The sequence below is a fragment of the Ursus arctos genome, unplaced genomic scaffold, assembly GCF_023065955.2.
Source record: "Ursus arctos isolate Adak ecotype North America unplaced genomic scaffold, UrsArc2.0 scaffold_1, whole genome shotgun sequence".
Classification (NCBI taxonomy): domain Eukaryota; kingdom Metazoa; phylum Chordata; class Mammalia; order Carnivora; family Ursidae; genus Ursus; species Ursus arctos.
The window spans coordinates 81,528,923-81,545,614 of record NW_026622763.1 but is presented as its reverse complement, the minus strand read 5'-3'; positions in this window follow the sequence as shown (position 1 = coordinate 81,545,614).

Sequence of the window (16,692 nt, the reverse complement as noted above, 5' to 3'; positions counted from 1 at the left end):
TTCCCAAGGAGATAGCTGGCCGGTCATCCGAACAGCAATCCAGGTAAGTTACAGGTAAATGCACCCTGGACAGTAGCTGTCTTTGGCCTGGACTACCTTTACTCACTACTGTGGAATGCTTTATTGTATAGCTGTTAAATAAAGTTTGTTGCTTTCCATGCCAGAAGTGGCTGCATTCCAGATATGAATGAAATGTTTCCTGTGCTTTTTCTGTAATGAGAGATGGTGAGAAAAGAAAATTGGGGACATTAGTACTGTCAATTACTTTTATAAGGTATTCAGGAGTGCAGGTTTTAATCTTATTTGTAGGTTTCATTTTCACGGAAAGAATGTGATTTATAAATCAACATAAATTTGGTTTATTTTCTCCTGATTCAATTCCACTTGAAGGGACCTGAACTTGAATTCTTCAGAATATAGAGAAGAGGGTCAAAATGCAATTGGTTTGCTAAGCTGCCACACAAGATTTTCTTGTTAACATCTGCAGTATTTTCCTTGGCTGACCAAGCACTTTTCTCCCTGGAAAGTAAACAGCAAACAGCTATTTATGAAATGGGTCAGAGCAAACATATTTGATCAGGTGCAGGATAAATAGATTGACTAAAATAGTCCTAAACAGAACAGAACAAAACAAATCTCTAAGCCACACAGATCCAACCTGAAGGCTTTCAAAGGTGGAAAAAACAAACGATACACCTAATATATTCATGATTGGTTCACATTTCTATTAAAGGTGTGTTTCCTAAAGCTTTATTCTGGTAACTATAGATGGCCCAGAGCACCAACCAACCAACCAAAACCCATAAACCTGACAGAATTTTTGTAAACTATGGTATTTCATGATGTCATAGGCCAGAGAGGTGGTCTAGAGCTTCTGGAGCCCTCAAAATCATAGAGAATGGAATGATTGCTGCCTCAAGAGATAGCAGAATATAAGAGCCTGTTACTCCAGATAATGATGAATATTCTTTTAACGACCAGGAAAGAATATGAGGAACTATGGGGACAGAATGTATAGAGAACTAAAATACTCAACCTGTAAAGCAAAATGAACAAAATTTATCACCTCCACCAAAAATGAAACAAAATAATTCAGATGATGAGAAATGTAACGAATCTATTAGATATCAACTTTCAAAGACTTTTGGATTTTTCCCATTCTATTTCAAGTATATCATCAGTCCCTCAGCAAACCCAATATCATCACAACTGTCAATGGGATCACAGAATTCTAGATTTCACTGGGAAGTACTAGAGATAGTCCTTCCTTGAAACTCACTTGGTTTTGATGATATGGCTCTACCTTGGCTTTTCCACCTTTCTAGTTCTTGTTTCTTAGTCTTCTGTGCAACCTCTTCATTCTCTGTCCATCCACAGATATTGGTGGTTTTCTCCTTCGTGTTTTTCTCACTCCATCTGGGTGATCTTATTCACTCCCATGTCTTCAGCTGCCATCTTTGTGCTGATGACCCCCAGGGCACGTCTCTCTTCTGCGTCACAATTCACAAATTCAGCTCTCTGCTGTCCATCTCCACCCACCTTGATACTACGTAAATACTTTATTTTCAAACCTGAACATCCCAGACTGAAGCCTTCACTGTCCCCAGTTGTGATAGCCAGCTGGCAGGATGACACCTCCCCCATGATCCCTGTCTCTTGGTTTTTATACTCTGTTGTACCCCTTCCCACATTAGATAGGGCTGACCTGTGTAACCAAGACAACATCATGGAAATGACGAAGTGTGCATTTCAGAGCTAACTTATAAAGTTGTGCCTTCTTTATTGCTCTCTTGGATCATTTGCTCTAGGAGAAGCCTGCTGCTATGTCATGAGGACACTCAACAACCCTAAGTCATGAGGACACTCAACCCCATGGCCGTGTGGCATGGAAGATGTCTCCTACCAACAACCAAGACTAACTTACTGGGCCTCTGAGTGAGCCAAACTGGAAGCAAATCTGCAGCCCCAGTCACGACTTCAGACAACTGCAGCCCCAGCCAACATCTTGCCAGACACCTCGTGAGAGACCCTGAGTCAGAACCATCTAGCTAAGCCACTCTTTTTTTTTTTTTAAGATATTTTTTATTTATTTGACAGAGAGAGAGAGACAGCCAGCGAGAGAGGGAACACAAGCAGGGGGAGCGGGAGAGGGAGAAGCAGCCTTCCAGAGGAGCAGGGAGCCTGATGCGGGGCTCGATCCCAGGACTCTGGGATCACACCCTGAGCTGAAGTCTTAACGACTGAGACACCCAGGCGCCCCTAGCTAAGCCACTCTTGAACATTGCACCATAGAAACAGTGTGAACTAATAAATGTTTACTGTTGTTTTGGACCACTAAGTTTGACGGTCATGCAGAAAATGTATAACCAATATTACAACCAAACCTAAAACTCCTCCTGTATTTCCTTCCTCAGACATGTACACCACAATCTAATTTCAACAAGTCATGCAAGGAATAATGAGGATCTGGTTTAAGGTAGCGGTAAGAGATGTGGCAAGAGCTGACTGGACTACGTAGACCTTAAGGAAGCATTTGAAAGACTTGGTGCATGAGGTGGGGAGCTTAGGATGAGAGGCTTGTTCACTTGGTTTTATGTTTTGCTGAATTCAGTTCCAAAAGGAATGAAAGAAAAATTCACCCAAATAACCTTTAATGAGTTAGGACTCCTTTCATCAATCAGTTTGTACAATTTCTTCACAGGAATCAGATTTTAAAAAATAGTGTGATTGAAGAGAAAATGGCAAAAGGAGGTTACCTTTACGGGAGATCAACAATAATCTTTAATGCTTTCATATTTCTGTTTATACTCCTGAAATTTCCTTTACATGCATTAGCTCATTTGCTGTTTACAACAATATTATGTATTAGCTCAGCCAGTGTTTATGCAAATATAAGCAGTGAGAAAAAAAATGAGATAATGTGCCAGTTAGTGCATTTTTTATTGAAATTGTGACAGAAGACTCAACTCAAATGGGCTGAAGCTACAGAGGGATTTTATTACTAAGTTTGTAGGAATGGGTACAGCTGCAGATCAGTGAGATTCAGTCCTCAATGAAGCCACTGGCTTCCATTTTTGGGGGCTCTCCTTTATTTCTTCCTTTAGGCTGGCTCTTTCTTAGGCTCCATATGCTATGCTTTGGTGGCTTAGGCTCCCAACGCTCAGATCGATGGAGCTAGAACAAGTCTCTTCAGGTCACTTCTGGTAAAGTCCTGAGATTCGCTTAGATTGGCTGTTTACCCCTGAATCATCCACATAGTCCAGGGAAACATGAAATGCTGATGGGCCAGGCTTAGTGCACACGCTTCACTCCTAGAGCTGAGAAGAGATCGACTCCATCCTGAGGCTCAGAGGAAAACCAGAGTGAGGTTACCAAACCAGGCAACTCAGGATGCTAGACCAGAAACCAATGACTGTCCAATAGTAAAAGCAGGGAACACGTACCCAATGCATGGTCATTACTAGGAAAAAAGTTGTTAGGTCTAAGTGTGAAAATTGAAGCAAAGAATGTGTTTAAGTAAAACTAGAACCCAGAGAGCCTGTTTGTGCCACTTCTCCCCGGCCACCGCTAAGGTGAGTGGTTAGCTGTCTCCCACATTGCACATAGTGGATGGCTGCCCTCGAGTCTCCAGCCCCCTCCACCTTCTCATTTCATGGCTGGGCTGAGTCATCCTGTATTCTAAATGCTGACAGTGGAGATCATGGCCATGCCCATATATTATCTCTGAGTCTTCTGTGACTGCAAAGATCCCTGAGACTTGCAGAACAGAACCAAAGTTGGAGGTGGGGAGGGAGTTGGCTCCAACGGATCAAGCAGCAAGCCGGAGAGAAGGGACACCTCTACCCAAGGCAGTAAATCGGAACGGATGGCCGAGCAACAGACATACCGTGCATCCTTCATTAGTGTGGAGACCACTTCCAGCTTGGAGTCCTGGGGAAGGGAAATTTTGCCTCTAACCCCACAGCAGGGAGCACAGTGTCAAGTGGGGACATTGCAGCAGAGTTGCGGCAAAAACTCTGAAGTACTGTGGGAAAATATGTTTCCAAGGAGGGGCCAAAGTGATTCCTCCTAAGCAAAGTGCTGGGAAAATGTGAGTAAGAGGTAGCTGAAGCAGTCAAGGCATGATCACTTAGTCATAGCGTCATAAGAATTCGACTCAGAGCCTTAAAAGGTTGTCCAGTAAATTCCCTGACTCAGGTGGGTCAGCTTTGAAACCCTCTAAATACGCAGTCTTGTTTACTATGTTTAAAGGCATTTGGAAAGGGAGATCCCTCGTTTGGAAATGTGTTCTTATGCTGAAGCACTCTTTCAATCAGAAATTCTTTCTTCCATATTATTATACTCCATTTTCTGTCTTTAAAGGGAGATAAGTAATTTGAATCTAGGAAGTGAGTTGAACGACCAATTTCTCTTGACTGTTTGACCTCGCGTCTTGTCATCTTGCTTTTCAGTGCCATAATTTTTACATCTATAAATCAGAAATGATAAGTAACCTCCTTTTTAGGAACATAATGAAGATGAGAAGATACAATATTAAAAAATACATTGAGCCAGAAATACAAAAAGCTCTATTTAAACAAGCCTATTATTATAATCTGAATTACTACGAACAATGATAGTTGTCGTAATATGTCTATTTGCAGAAAAAAGAGAATAGAGTAATTTCTGGTTTGGGTAAAGACGTATACTTGAATTAAGAAAAGATAAGTAGTGACAGTTGGCTATCACTTGATTTTTCATTTGTTATAAGAAAACAATTGAGAATTTCTATCTTTGAGAGAGAGAGAGAGAGAGAGAGAGAGTCTATGTGTGTGTGTGTGTGTGTGTGTGTGTGTGAACTGTACAAAGAATAAACAGTATTTTACATTTGAGGCCAAAACTGGATATCAGTATGATTTCAAGTTTTGTTCATTAATTTTCATACCTTTCTACAATAGCCCCCAGATATGTTAAAAATCAATCTTTTACTTTCTAATTTGGGGGCATTTTCTGGTATGGTCATAAATCTTGAAAGGAACACTGCCCACTTCTTGTAAGAATTAATGGTGACTTCTAGGTGGGAGCATGCAGTCATGTATCATTCCCATGAGCTTTAGGATTTTCCCAGCAGACATGCTCAGTAGAAGTCTGGCAGCTTTTGTAGTTGCCAGCAATTTCACGGTTAATGTCCGAAGCAGAAAGGGCACATCATCAAATTCTTCCTTCTAATGCAATCTTGTCTTCCTGGAATTTGTAATATTTTTCTAATATGAATAGGGAATATTTTTTTGAGAGTGCACAGTCATGTTAAAGTAAATACCCTGGAGAAATACTTTCAATTAAAATTCAGAAGGTTTAAAAATCCAGGCTAGAAAGGATTTCCCTGACCTACAAAACCTAATAAGATTTTTCCTTTCCATTTTCTCCCTCCTCGTCCCCTCTAAGTGTGTGGAGCCGTCCTGCTTTCTTACCTGGTGGCCCCATTTAGCTCTGCCCTCTAGACATTTAAGTCAGAAAATGGCTTTAAAGAATGTTTTGAGAAAACTTGACATACTGATCTACTCTCAAACTCAATGAATTTTTTTTAAGCTGGAAAAAGAGAAAGAAACCACAAAAGCAAAGCAACAATAATATCTTTTAGTTAAATAAGAGAAATCTGACCAGGAGACGAAGTGGTAGAATTTGTGGTGATTGAGGGAATTAACAAGAAAAACTGAGAAAGCAGAGATTTTCAGGCCTGAAGAGGGGGTAGGATGCAGGCAGCGAGTGTGGAAGTGGAACAAGCTAGACCCCTGTTAGTGTGGCCCTGTCCTCCGTGGGGCCAGGAGCCAGCCGTTGAATCTCTCTTGGTCTCAGCTACAAAGTGGGACCCAGATGGTGCCTATGTTGCAGAATTTCTTAGTATTACAGATAGCATATGTACAATACCTTTAGAATTTCAACATATAGGTACTCGCTCGTTTGAATTATCACTGTAAAAAATTAAATGTCTGGATATGAGGGAGAAAGATTCTCTTTTTTTCTGTGAACGTGTTCTTGGGAGTATAGCGATTCCACTGAAAGTAATAAACGTAAGAGTGACCCTTGGAGAGCATTCTTACTCAAAGACAGGAGAAGTGCCCAGGGTGAAGACTAAGAGGTGCTGGCCGTGTTTCGCGTGATGCCGAGAGTGCGCGTCTCCTTAAATTTTGCTTATGACGTGGCTCTCTTGCCTTCCCCGAGCCCCTGTCCTGTACAGAGGACATCCTGCCCAGCTCATTGGCCTTGTTTCTTCCCAGCACTTGCCTCACTACTTACAATATCTGGAGTCATGACTGCCACTTGTTGTCAGACTCCTTTGGCTCCCCAAAGAAACCCCAAAGAGATCATTACAGGGCACAGCATGTGAAAGGGAACAGAAGTGCATTTAAGACTGTAAATTGTAACTGCAGAGATGATCTCATGTGCAGTCGTCAAAGACATACATGGAGGGACTTACTAAAATTTCCACTGTTGAGGGTAACGAGTCATGACCTCATTCTCTCACACCAGAGCCTTGGTATAAATGCTAAGAATAGCAAGAAGATTTTTTTTTTTTTTATTGGCTTGTTAAGAACAACATTGGGGGATGGAAGATACCAGTCACCTTCAAGAACTAGCAACAAAGGGGAGTTTGAAGGCTGTTTGTGGACAGCCTCCAATGTACTTATTTTTCTTAGACATTGTTTTCAAAATGTCTGTAAAGGTATGATACTTTCATTATTCAGCTCCTTCAACCTCTTTCTCAATCTAAATCATTTGTAAATGTAGCCTTATAATAACTAGCTCTTTTACTCTGGATTACTGTATAATATGATAAAATCCTGTAGATAGTTATTTGAGAATGGCCAAGTACATTAGGAATGTGTTTGGCTCTAAGTCACGGGAAACCTCCCTGCAAGGACTTTTAGCGAGGGCGGTAATTTCCCTCATGTAACAGATGTGAAGAGTCAGGCAATTCCGCCTGTCGGTTCAACTGCTTAGCTCTCTCGGTCTTTCTCACCTAATCCCAATAAGGCCGAGCAGCTCCAGCTGTGGAGGCAGAATATAAAGCAGAAAGGAAAGACAGTGGGAGGACATCACACCGTGACTGTCTTCTTTTTCAAGGAAAGCAAAAGCACTCCCCCAAACCAATACTCCTCCCATGTTACGGGTTGAATTGTGTCTCCACACCCCTCCAAGAACATGTTGGAGTATTAACCCCCAGTACCTCAGAATGTGATGTTATTTGGAGATAAGATCTCTACAGATGGGGTCACTGGTGTGGGTCATAACCCAATATGACTGGTGTCTTTATGAAAAGATGAAATTTGGGCACAGACAGCGGGAACAGCTTGTGAATGGGACACACTCGTCTACAAGTCAAGGAGAGATGCTGGGAGCAGATCTTTCCTTCATAACTCTCAGAAGGAACAGAACTTGCACACACCTTGATGTCAGACTTCTAGCCTCCCGAGCTGTGAGACAATCCATTTCTGTTGTGTAAACATCACTTACGGCACGTTGTTACGGCCGCCCTAGCAAACTCATACAGTCCACGAAATTTCCATTTACACCTCACTTGCCAGAATTGTGCCCTTGGCCGTCCCTTAACTACAAGGAGCAAGTATGCAGGTAGCTGAACATACTCGAATGGAGGCATTAGGTTTCTGGTAGCAAATTTAAAAAGGTGTTGGGTGGATAACTGAGAGCATTTTACACAGGGGAGAGAGTGTTTGCGCTTGGTAAGTGGTACCGGGGTGGGTAGCTCTCCCTCCAACTCTGCTCAGAGGTCTGGAGCAGTACTTTGGTGATATGGTTGTGCAGCGGAAAGAAAGCAAGGGGTCCGGATACCAGCACTGATGTTGCCACTACTTGCTATATGGTTTCAGAAAAGTCGCTTTAACCTCTAAGCCTCAACTTTCTTATCTGACAAATGGGAATAGTAAGCTCTGCTCTGAGCATTTGAAGACTAGCTACGTCACAGAACTGCTGTGAGAATCAAGTACAGTGGCAGAGAAGAAAATGTATTTGAATGTATGATTGTCTATTCAGATGTGAAAAGATGATTTAAGAGGAGATATTTCAGCTTCCGCATCTTGGAAATGAAGGAAAGTTGGAACAAAATAGACTTCTCTTAGAAGTTAGGGGACGTGAGGGGCGCCTGGGTGGCACAGCGGTTAAGCGTCTGCCTTCGGCTCAGGGCGTGATCCCGGCGTTATGGGATCGAGCCCCACGTCAGGCTCCTCCGCTATGAACCTGCTCCTTCCTCTCCCACTCCCCCTGCTTGTGTTCCCTCTCTCGCTGGCTGCCTCTATCTCTGTCGAATAAATAAATAAAATCTTTAAAAAAAAAGTTAGGGGACGTGTTAGTTAGTTAGTTAGTTAGTCCTCTGAATCTAAATCTTACCAACAAGAAGGCACCAGCTGGTGAAGTGGAAGTGCCACGGCAGGAGACAAGCCCACGCTCTCAGAGTAAACAGGAGGCAGGTAGGTGGGTGTGGCCAGAGGGAAATGGGTACGGGCTTTGGGAAGCCGCTTGTAACAAGTTCGGAAAAAGAGAGGACATGAGCCCTTGGCCTAAAACAATGCTTCTGGAACCTTGCTTGTACACAGATCACACAGGCATTTTGTTAAAACGCATGCTGCAATTCAGTAGGTGTGGGGTGTGGTTTGCCAACGTGCAATTCCAACAAGCCTCAGCTACGTCAATGCTACTGGTCCAAGATCACACTTTCATTTTATTATTTTTTTAAGGATTTGATTTATGTATTTATTTATTTGTGTATTTATTTATTTATTTTTTGAGATAGAGAGTGAGAGCAGAGGGAGGAGCAGAGGGAGAAGGACAAGCAGACTCCATGCTGAGTGCAGAGCCCGACGTGGAGCCCAACTCGGGGTTCAGTCTCACGACCCTGAGATCACGACCTGAGCAAAAATCAAGTCAGATGTTTAACTGACTGAGCCACCCAGGTGCCCCAGGACTACACTTTCAGCAGCAAGGTCTGTATCACTGAAAGGGAAGCTGGGCCCAAGAGAAGTAAGACACCTTCAAAACTGAAATTCTGACAATGTATTGATGAATGACTCTACTGAGGAAATTATGTAAAGAATCCAAAGATTCTGCCCTGACTCTCTCGGGGCTATCTTCAATAAGCGCAGCTTCTAAAAGAATGTGTAGACGTTGGAAGGAGAGACATATAACCAGGGACAATTACAAACAAATAATGTAGACTTATCTAGAAAGCATTAGAACAGAGTGTTATCTAAAAATCAATTAATTTTATAAAGCAATGTTAGGGGTACCCAAGGAGGTAGACCCGTGGCCAAGAATTTTTTTTCTTAGTAACATGGGTATTCTTATAACAATCTATTTGGGGACCCACCAAAATCCCCTCCTGGGTCAGACTGTATTTTTCTTCTTCTTCTTTTTTTTTTTTAATGATTTATTATTTATTTTAGAGAGAGCAGTGGGAGGAGGGCCAGAGGGAGAGGGAGAAAGTCTCAAACAGAGTCCAGGCTCAGCGTGGAGCCCAACGTGGGGATAAATCTCACAACCCTGAGATCATGACCTGAGCTGAAACCAAGAGTCGGACGCTTAACCAAACTGTGCGACCCAGTCACTCCAGATTATATTTTGATTCTTGACATCATTTCTTAGCAAAATTCTAGAATCAATTGTTAAACTCATGGCTTCCACGGTTCCCGAAGGGGAAGCCACTATGCTGAGAAACCAGTATCTGTGCCCCAAGATGGAGTCGGGCCAATATAGCACAATTTCCCTCTTGGAGGGATGAGCTCGTCAGAGGCAAAGGGGCTGTGGACACGGTACACCTAAACAAAGTAGCCAGTGAAACCTTTCATGGTGTCCTCATAGACAAGATGACAAGCTATAGAATGTGTGATAAATAGTCCATTGACTTTATAGTTCCCCCTAATGGAGGCTCAACTTGGAGGATAGTGTTTAAAAGGGTTCAGCATTTCAGTCTTGTCTGTATAAACTGCCCTTAGAGATTTGAGGGGGCAAAGCGTAGGGTAGTGACTAAGCACGCAGGCTTTGGATTCAGATCACACCTAGGAACTGTGTGGCCCACAGCTTCACCTCTCTGTGCCTCAGTTTTTAGGTATGTATAATGGGTATGTGATTAGTACCTAACTCAGAGGGTTGTTGTGGGCATGATATAATATGTGCAAACATTCAGAACAGTGCCTGGTACGTAGGAATCTATATATGTTAGCTGTTATTATTAGGCCTATCCAATTTGTAAGTGATGTGTAATTGTGAAGTGTTACACTACAAAATCAAGAGCCTAAAAAGATTTTTGACACAAAGAAAATTTGAGATGAAAGGAACAAAATTTTCCAGTGAATAATCATATCCTCACCATCCAGATCCTACCATTAGCATTTTACTATGCTTGCTTGCATATCTATCATTTTTAAGTAGTTCAAAATATATTAAGTTTTTTTTTCTGTGATATTTTCTTTAACTCATAGGCTATCTGGTAGTATATTTCTTAATTTCCAAATACATGGGGACTCTACAGTTATCTTTTTGTTACTCGTTTCTGGTTTAAATGTCACTGTGGTGAGATCATCTATTCTGTGTAGTTTTCACTTTTTGGAATTTGCTGAGACATACATGGCACAATATATGGTCTATTTTGGTAAATTTTCCGCATGCAGTTGAAAATATGTTTTCTATGAGCATTAAGTGCCAGGTTCTATATTTGGTAATTAGGTAGACAGACATCTTTGTGCTCAAATCTTTTATATCTTTACTGATCTTTGTCTGTTTGTTCTGTCAGTTACCAAAAAAATGTAAACTCTATCAGTATGATTGTAGATTTTTCTACTTCTTGCAGCTTACTTTATCATTTTGAGTCTGTATCAATAGATCTATAGATGTTATATCTTTTAGTGGATTATTGTATTATAAAATATCTTCCTATATCTACTTTGTTTACTAATCAAAAATCTGATTTTTTGAATATTCTTAGAGTTAAGACGACCTTGTTTTAGTTAAATTTGCATGCTTTATCTTTTTTCTTCCTTTCATTCTCAACCTTTATAACCCTATGTTTAATAAGTATCTTTTATAAATAGCATCCATTTCTGATAAAAGTACTTAAAACTGTCAATATTAGACCATTTGCAAACTATAAAAATGGAAATTTCATGATACTTGAGTTTTGTTTTTTATTTAGTTAGATGCTGTCTGTTAATTGGATATTTTAGTCTATTTGCAGTGATTGAAATAACGGAAAATTTAGGGTTTAAATATACCAACTTACTATTTATTTTCTATTTTTACTACTTACCTATTACTTTTGGTCTCCTTTTGTAGATTAATCATTTTATTCCTTCCTTTTTATTAGCTTGTTATTTAAAATTCTTAAATTATTTTTTAGGTGACCTTAGAAATTATAATATTTCTCTTTGATTTGTTCAAGTCTAATACACATGAGTACTTTTTCTATGCCCTGGGGCAATGCAAGGGTATTAGACTATTTTCATTCCATTTACTTCCCTACTTTTGTGCTATTTTAATTTCATGTAATTTAAAACCTCATAGACCTTATTATTATTGTTTTATACAATCATTTACACCCCCCCCCCATCATCATACCTTCATCCGGTACCTTATCCTTGTGATGAAGAACTGTCCTTAGTATTACTTTAGAATAGATCTGCCCCCCCAAAAAGTTTTGGAGGATATTTTCTATTTTCACTGGGTATAGAAATTTAAACTGGCAGTTATTTTCTTGCAGGACTTTGAATATGCCATTCCATTGTCTTTTCTTCCAATGCTTCTGTTGAGAGCGAAGAATAAAGTCTTATCTTTGTATTCTTGAAAATAAAGTGTCTCTTACCTAAATGCTTCTCAGATTTTCTCTTCGATAGTCGGCAGTTTTCCTGTGAATTGCTTAGCAATAGTTTAGTTGTATTTAGCCATCTTGGGGGGGGTTCTATAGCTCTTTGTATTCCATGGCTTTAGATGTTTTTTGTTCAATTTTGGAAAATTCTGTCATTAAGCCCTCACGTGTTGCTTGTCTCCAATCTTTCTTTCCTCTTTTATGGACCAGTGATGTAGATGGGAGAACGTTTCACCTTGCCCCATTTGCCTTTTGCACTCTTTTTCCTTTTCACGATCTTTTGCATCCCTGTGCTTTTGCCTGAATATCTCCTGCTTACCAACTTCCAGTTATCTCACCTGTGTCTAATCTATTGTTAAATTCTGTATTAGTCGGGGTTCTCTAGGGAAACAGAACCAATGGTACATAGATATGTATGTATATAGATATATAGATATCAATAGGAGCTGTGTATGAAGAAATTTATTATAAAGAATTGGCTCACACAATATGAAGTCCCATAATCTGCCATCTGCAAACTGAAGACCCAGGAAAGCCAGTAGAGTAATTCAGTTCAAGTCCAAAGGCCTGAGATCCAGGGAAACCAATGATGTAGATTCCAGGCTGGATCAATGTCCCAGCTCAAGCAGTCAGGCAGAAAGCATCAAATTCTCCCTTCTTCCACCTTTTGTTCTTGGCCCCTCAAGAGATTGGATGGTGCCCATGGGATTGGATGGTGCCCATCCACACTGGGGAGGGCAAACTGCTTACTGAGTCACAAATTCAAATGCTAACCTCATCCTAAAACATCTTCACAGACACATTCAAAAATAATGTGTAGCCAGATATCTGGGCACAACGTGATCCAGTCAAGTTGAAACATAAAATTAGCCATGACAAACACTTCCATTAAATTTTTATTTCCAATTATTGTGATTTTTTAGTTCCAAAATTTCAGTTTTTGTTAGTCTCTAATTCTAGGCTTAAGTTCTCCTTCTTGTCATTTAATTTCTTATTTATGTTAATGACAGTTGTTTCAAAGTGCATGTCTAATGATAACAATATCTAGATTTCCAATGAGCCTGTTTTTTATTATATTTTTTAAATCTTGGTTTTGAGGAATTTTTATCTTTTTATGGTTTTAAATGAGTTCTGGACATTGAGTATAAAAAACTGTAGAGTGAGTTCCAGTTCTGGATTATCTTTTTACAGAGAGGATTTATTCTCCGCTTCTGAAGGCAACTTGACCAGGAGGAGATTACTTTACTCCAATCAGGTATTGTTATTGCTCAATGTCAGACTTGTCCTAGTAAGGAATAGTCTTTTTCTGCCCCTCACATCCCTTCAACCTCTTGGCCAACTGTAAACTCTAATATTTATACCCCCAGCCTTTTGGATTTACTAAAACCTTTGCTCACCTTCCTTTTCACTGTATTTTCTGCTCCAGCTTCATAGCTCAACTTTCCCTTAGGTGATTACTGCAGTGAGATAAAACCATGTTGATTCGGGGGCTTATCTCTTTGGCTTCCTTTTATTTCAGGATCTAGGCTTGGTGAGTTCTTGCTCCATTGTTACTTCTCCAATAACTTCATCATGTAGTTTTTGTATTTTGTTTAGATTTCCTAGCTGCTCTTGGAGGTGGGGGGGGGGTTGGCGCTCATCCAATACCAGCTAGTACACATTTGCTGGAAGCCACATTACTCAATGGTATTTTTTAAGCTCTTTCTAATATACAGCCAGGGCTGGGAATATTGAGTTTAAGAGTGCTCTGTGCCAGAAGCGATGTTGAATCTCACTTTCATTTAGATTTTAGCCCAATGATTCCTTATTATCTTGTCAGCTCATCAATGCTTATGTCCTAGCATTTTGGTTATTTTTACACAGAGGAAGTCTGTTCCAATAATCTAGTCTGCCATATTACCCATATTATTTTTTATTTATATTTCTCTTCATTTAACATGTCAGTTCTAGAGGGGTAAGAATCATATCTAATTCATCCTTATAGTCCCAGCCCCCAGCCCAGTGTTTGACAGAATAGGTGCTCAATAATTGTTGAGTAAATGAAACTATATGACTTTAAATAAGACTACCTGGGCATCTTAGTGGAGTCACCAGAATCGAAAAATATGAAGCTCAGTTTTGCCAGCTTGTACACCAAATAGTTAACTTCACAGAGCTGAGACTCTGTGCTTAGGGTATGGGTTCACATGAGGCAAATTTACAAGGAAATAATTTATAAGTAACAAAAGAGCTTGATCAGTGTTCAACAGGAGACACAGCTGGAATGATAATGGATCCTTACTATGTTTCTTCTTCCCGCTTCCTTTAGTATTTGACTTCTGTCTTTTAGTTAATGCTAATAGTTTTCTGTATTATCATTCTCATGTTTTATTGTCTTTATTCATACTTCCTCTCTGAAAATAGAAAAATAATAAAGTATGTAAATAAATAAATATAGACGCTACATGTTTACAAAAGGCAATCTCATATAAGTAAGTCCATTCAGAAGACCAAATTACAGGTCAGAAGGTTGCTATGGTAAAGACAAAACAGAAAGAGGAAATTCAGGGTTGCCAAATACTTACTTTCAAGTCACTAACAGATCTCTTTCTGTTCTGTCTAAGTGATCTTTAAAGGCCATTTAGCATCAGGACATTCTTTATTCCAGGTCAGTGTGAAAGAAACTGAAATTTAACAAATTCTTCTGCAGCTTTCCTTTTGCTAAAGTTGTTACTAGTTCCCAGAAAAGTCTGTTATTACATCACTTTGTGAAATGTTACAATATTCAAGATTACAGTTTCTCTTAAAATGTAACAAATGTAATAGCCACGGTTTCCTGATAGACTGGGAAGTACCTTATTTTTAAAAAATATATTATCTCTGGGGCGCCTGGATGGCTCAGTTGGTTGAACATCCAACTCTTGGTTTCAGCTCAGGTCATGATCTCAAGGTTGTGGGATTGAGCCCTGTGTTGGGCTCTGCACTCAGCGTGAAGTCTGCTTGTCCCTCTCGCTCTGCTCTTCCCCCACCCCTTGTGCATTCTCTCTTTCTCTCCCCCCCCCCGCCAAATAAATACATAAATAAATAAAATCTTTCAGAATACACACACATACACACACACACACACATAATCTCCAAATCGCTCTGTGAAGTGGGCTCTTTGACAATCTGTCTCATGTACTTTGTGTAGATGTTGGTAATTTTAATTACAGCCATTTTTGCTAGGTGTCTTAGATCTTCTATTTTCCTTTAACCACATGTGACATCATTTGACACCATTTCCTCCTATGTAGGCTAAACTAACAGAAGCCAGCACAAACAATATAGTGTCCAAACAATACTGGAGAAAGAGTAATATTATTTTTAAATTTTACTAAAAACATTTTGTGTGATCTCTTTTAAGCTGGGTTTTTAGTAGTTTATGTGTACGATAACAGATACTAGATTCTCTGTAGACAAATGTTCCCTAGAAATGTCTCGTCTCAAAAGCGCACCAATGCACGTGAACATGTGGAAAGGAAAAACACACTCGGGATCAGTTTAACAGAGACAAACCTCGACACTCAAGAATTGATATTGCAGAAAAGCCAAGGCCAGACTAATGTGTGGCACGAAGAGAGCTGGGTAGCATTTAACATTTGGGCACGTTGGGTGGAAGGAGTGAAACTCTCAGACTTAAGCGGCCTTCATCAGTGGGATTGCCCTACCGTCCCAAGTAATGACCAACAACTGAAGCAAAGTGGAAGAGCATGTCGTATGTGGGACCCAGCCTGGGAGAGGCCAGGATGAAATGACTGTAAAACATGACCACATTGGCTTAGAATGGTCTCTGAGCATTGCGGAACGGTAGGGAGAGCTGGGAGCTGGTAGAGGGACATGAAGCTGTGGTGGACACTGAAGCAAGCCCCCAACTCCCCAACCCCCCATTTAAATAGCCTAAGTGGAAGGCCAGGGCATTGGCCTTGCTCACCCTGAGAAGAGCAGTAACCAGTATTAAACACTGTGACTCAGCGGACTCTTCTAACCATTCAAATGAGCACCCTTCTGGTAAAGAAATTTCAGTGAAATTCAAATGAGCAACCAGTCAGCAAAAAACTGCTGCTGACGTTATTAATCTTCCCAACTACCCAAATCTATCATACACATAAAAACTCATCATTGGGCACTTGTGGAATAGGCATCTCTCACTTAAAGGAATGGTCACTGTCAGCAAAGTTTGCGGCACAGAGACTTTCTATCAAATCAATGAGATTCTCCCATTGATTTCCATTATAAAATCTGAGATGCGCTTTGCTGTTAAATCCCATTAAGTGCGTAATAAACCCTTTGGAAATGGCATATTTAGAAGAAAAATGATAATATTCTGATAAAACATCGACAGTGATATATAATATATTAATAGCAATGCGGGCTGTATTCAACATGTTCCAACAACAAAAAAATACTCAGAATGAGATATCACACAACTCTACAAACTGTGTCTCACATGCTGCAAAAGGTAATAATCCCTGAAACATTAGCAACTTAATTTCTCACTAGCTTCACAACTGTCTTGGCATTTCTATCGTTACATAGCCAAAGGAATTCTTTTTATTATTTAAAAATCTTTTCTCATCTTCTGCTGGCCTCTTTCCCAAAATTTTTGTCCGGAGCCCCCTGAGTAGCTTGCGAGACTATTCTTAGATGAGGAAAATGAGCTAGGGTCAGCCTCAGTGGTTTATCCCAGTGCCTGCTGGGATTTCCCCATCATTGGAGCAACTGGGCATCTCCTGGAAGGAATGTTGCAAAAGGAAGGTCTGTGAAGGTTGGACTAGATATTTCCAATGCCTTTTCAAACTTCTGAGATATAGTGCTACTAACTG